Source organism: Calliopsis andreniformis, unplaced genomic scaffold (assembly GCF_051401765.1).
Source record: "Calliopsis andreniformis isolate RMS-2024a unplaced genomic scaffold, iyCalAndr_principal scaffold0047, whole genome shotgun sequence".
Lineage (NCBI taxonomy): Eukaryota > Metazoa > Arthropoda > Insecta > Hymenoptera > Andrenidae > Calliopsis > Calliopsis andreniformis.
The window spans coordinates 3,280,950-3,285,629 of NW_027480456.1; positions in this window are offsets into that span (position 1 = coordinate 3,280,950).

Genomic DNA, 4,680 nt, shown 5'->3' on the forward strand with positions numbered 1-4,680 from the left:
TAGCAGCCATAGCCATAGCCATAGCAGCCATAGCCATTGCCACAGCCATAGCAGCCATAGCCATAGCCATAGCAGCCATAGCCATAGCTACAGCAGTTATAGCCATACCCACAGCCACAGCAGCCATAGCCATAGCCATAGCAGTCATAGCTATAGCGATAGCCATAGTAGTCGTAGCCATAGAAGACATAGCCATAGCAGCCGTAGCCATTGCCATGGGCATAGCAGCCATAGCCATAGCAGCCATAGCCATAGCCGTAGCAGCCATAGCCATAGCAGCCATAACCATTGCCATAGCCATAGTATACATAGCCATCGCAGCCATAGCCATAGCCATAGCAGCCATAGCCATAGCAGCCATTGCCATAGCCATAGCAGCCATAGCCATAGCAGCCATAGCCTTTGCCATAGCAGCTATAGCCATAACCATAGACATAGCAGCCATAGCCATAACCATAGCAGCCTTAGCCATAGACATAGCCATAGAAGCCATAGCAATAGCCATAGCCATAGCAGATAGACGCAATGGCCATAGCAACCATAGCCATAGCCATAGTCGCGATAGACATAGCCATAGCCATAGCAGCCAAAGCCATAGCCATAGCAGCCATACCCATAGCCATAGTCATAGCAGCCATAACCATAGCCATAGCAGCCATAGCCATAGCCATAGCAGATACAGCCATAGCTATAGCAGCCATAGTCATAGCCATAGCAGTCATAGACGTAGGTATAGCCATAGCTTATAGACGCAATAGCCATAGCCACCATAACCATAGCCATATCACCCATAGCCATAGCCATAGCCATAGCAGCCATAGCAGCCATAGCCATAGCAGCCATAGCCATAACCATAGCCATAGAAGCCATAGACATAGCAGCCATAGCCATTGCCATAGCCATAGCAGCCATAGCCATAGCAGCCATAGCCATAGCCATAGCAGCCATAGCCATAGCAGCCATAGCCATAGCAGCCATAGCCATAGCCATAGCCATAGCAGCCATAGCAATAGCAGCCATAGCCGTAGCAGCCATAGCCATAGCCATAGCAGCCATAACCATAGCAGAAATAGCCATAGCCATAGCAGCCGTATCCATAGCCGTAGTAGCCATAGTCGTAGCCATAGCAGCCATAGTAGACATAGCCATAGCCATAGCAGACATTGCCATAGCCATAGCAGCCATAGCCATAGCCATAGCAGCCATAGACATAGCCATAGCAGCCATAGACATAGCCATAGCAGACATATCCATAGCCATAGCAGCCATAGCCATAGCAGCCGCAGCCATAGCCATAGCCATCGCAGCCATTGCCATAGCCATGGTGGCCATAGCAGCCATAGCCGTTGACATAGCCATAGCCATAGCAGACATAGCCATAGCTATAGCAGCCATAGCCATACCCATAGCCAGAGCCATAGCAGCCATAGCCATAGCCATAGCCATAGCAGTCATAGCCATAGCGATAGCCATAGAAGCCATAGCCATAGAAACCATAGCCATCGCAGCCATAGCCATAGCCATAGCAGCCATAGCCATAGCAGCCATAGCTATAGCAGCCATAGCCATAGCAACCATAGCCATAGCCATAGCCATAGCAGCCATAGCCATGGCCATAGCCATAGCAGCCATAACCATAGCCATTGCCATAGCAGCCATAGCCATAGCGATAGCCATAAAAGCCATAGCGATAGAAGCGATAGGCATAGCAGCCATAGCCATAGCCATAGCCATAGCAGCCATAGCCATAGCCACAGCAGCCATAGCCATTGCCACAGCCATAGCAGCCATAGCCATAGCAGCCATAGCCATAGCCATAGCAGCCAACGCCATAACCATAGCCATAGAAGCCATAGCCATAGCAGCCATAGCCGTAGCAGCCATAGCCATAGCAGCCGCAACCATAGCCATAGCCATAGCAGATATTGCCATAGCCATGGTGGCCATAGCAGCCATAGCCGTAGCCATAGCCATATCCATAGCTCGCATATCCATAGCCATAGCATCCATAGCCATAGCCATAGCCATAGGCATAGCCATAGCAGCCATAGCCTTAGCCATAGCCATAGACATAGCAGACATGGCGATAGCCATAGCAGCTATAGCCAAAGCAATAGCCATATCAGCCATAGCCATAGCCACCGCAGCCATAGCCATAGCCATAGCCATAGCAGCCATAGCCATAGCCATAGCCGCCATAGCTATTTCCATAGCAGCCATAGCGATAGCCACAGCCATAGCAGCCATAGACATAGCTATAGCCACAGCAGCCAATGCAGCTATAGCCATAGCCATAGCAGCCATAGCCATGGCCATAGCCATAGCAGACATAGCCATAGCCATTGCCATAGCAGCCATAGCCATAGCTATAGCCATAAAAGCCACAGCAATAGAAGCGATAGGCATAGCAGCCATAGGCATAGCCATAGCCATAGCAGTCATAGCCATAGCAGCCATAGCCATAGCCATAGCAGCCATAGCCATAGCCATAGCCATATCAGCCATAGCCATAGCCACAGCAGCCATACCCATAGCCATAGCCATAGCAGCCATAGCCACTGCCATAGCCATAGCAGCCATAGCCTTAGCCATAGCGGCCATAGCCATAGCAGCCATAGCCATAGCAGCCATAGCCATAGCCTTAGCAGCCATAGCCATAGCAGAAATAGCCATAGCCATAACAGCCGTATCCATTGTCATAGTAGCCATAGTAATAGCCATAGCAGCCATAGTAGACGTAGCCATAGCCATAGCAGACATAGCCATAGCCATAGCAGCCAGAGCCATACCCATAGCAGCCAAAGCCATAGCCATAGACATAGTAGCCATAGCAGCCATAGCCATAGCAGCCATAGCCATAGCCGTAGCCATAGAAGCCATAGCCATAGCAGCAATAGCCATTGCCATAGCCATAGCAGCCACACACGTAGCCATAGGCATAGCAGCCATAGCCATAGCCATAGCAGCCATTGCCATAGCCATTGTGGCCATAGCAGCCATAGCCGTAGCCATAGAAGTCATAGCCATAGCCATAGTTGCCATCGTTATTTCCATAGCAGCCATAGCCATAGCCACAGCCATAGCAGCCATAGACATAAACATAGCCATAGCAGCCTTAGCCATAGCCATAGCCATAGTCATAGCAGCCATAGCCAAAGCCACAGCAGCCATAGCCATAGCAGCCGCAGCCATAGCCATAGCCATAGCAGCCATTGGCATAGCCATAGCAGCCATAGCCATAGCCATAGCCATAGCCATAGCAGTCATATCCATAGCGCTAGCCATAGAAGTCATAGCCTTAGAAGCCATAGCCATAGCAGCCGTAGCCATCGCCATAGCCATAGCAGCCATAGCCATAGCAGCCATAGACATAGCCATAGCAGCCATAGCCATAGTAGCCATACCCATTGCCATAGCCATAGCATACATAGCCATCGCAGCCATAGCCATAGCTATAGCAGGCATAGCCATAGCAGCCATAGCCATAGCAACCATAGCCATAGCCATAGCCATAGCCATAGCAGCCATAGCCATAGCAGCCATAGCCAAGGCCATAGCCATAGCAGCCATAGCCATAGCCATTGCTATAGCAGCCATAGCCATAGCGATAGCCATAAAAGCCATAGCGATAGAAGCGATAGGCATAGCAGCCATAGCCATAGCCATAGCTATAGCAGCCATAGCCATAGCAGCCATAGCCACAGCCATAGCAGCCATAGCCATAGCAGCCATAGCCATAGCCACAGCCATAGCAGCCATAGCCATAGCCATAGCCGTAGCAGCCATAGCCATAGCAGCCGCAACCATAGCCATAGCCATAGCAGATATTGCCACAGCCATGGAGGCCATAGCAGCCATAGCCGTAGCCATAGCCATATCCATAGGTCGCATATCCATAGCCATAGCATCCATAGCCATAGCCATAGCCATAGGCATAGCCATAGCAGCCATAGCCGTAGCCATAGCCATAGCCATAGCAGCCATGGCGATAGCCATAGCAGCTATGGCCAAAGCAATAGCCATATCAGCCATAGCCATAGCCACCGCAGCCATAGCCATAGCCATAGCCATAGCAGCCATAGCCATAGCCATAGCTGCCATAGCTATTTCCATAGCAGCCATAGCCATAGCCACAGCCATAGCAGCCGTAGACATAGCCATAGCCACAGCAGCCAATGCAGCTATAGCCATAGCCAAACCAGCCATAGCCATAGCCATAGCAGCCATAGACATAGCCATAGCAGCCATAGACACAGCCATAGCAGCCATATCCATAGCCATAGCAGCCATAGCCGTAGCCATAGCCATAGCAGTCATAGCCATAGCGATAGCCATAGAAGCCATAGCCATAGAAGCCATAGCCATCGCAACCATAATCATAGCCATAGCAGCCATAGCCATAACAGCCATAGCCATAGCAACCATAGCCATAGCCATAGCCATAGCAGCCATAGCCATGGCCATAGCCATAGCAGCCATAACCATAGCCATTGCCATAGCAGCCATAGCCACAGCGATAGCCATAAAAGCCATAGCGATAGAAGCGATAGGCATAGCAGCCATAGCCATAGCAGCCATTGCCATAGCCATAGCAGCCATAGCCATAGCTGCCATAGCCTTTGCCATAGCAGCTATAGGCATAACCATAGCCATAGCAGCCAACGCCATAACCATAGCCAT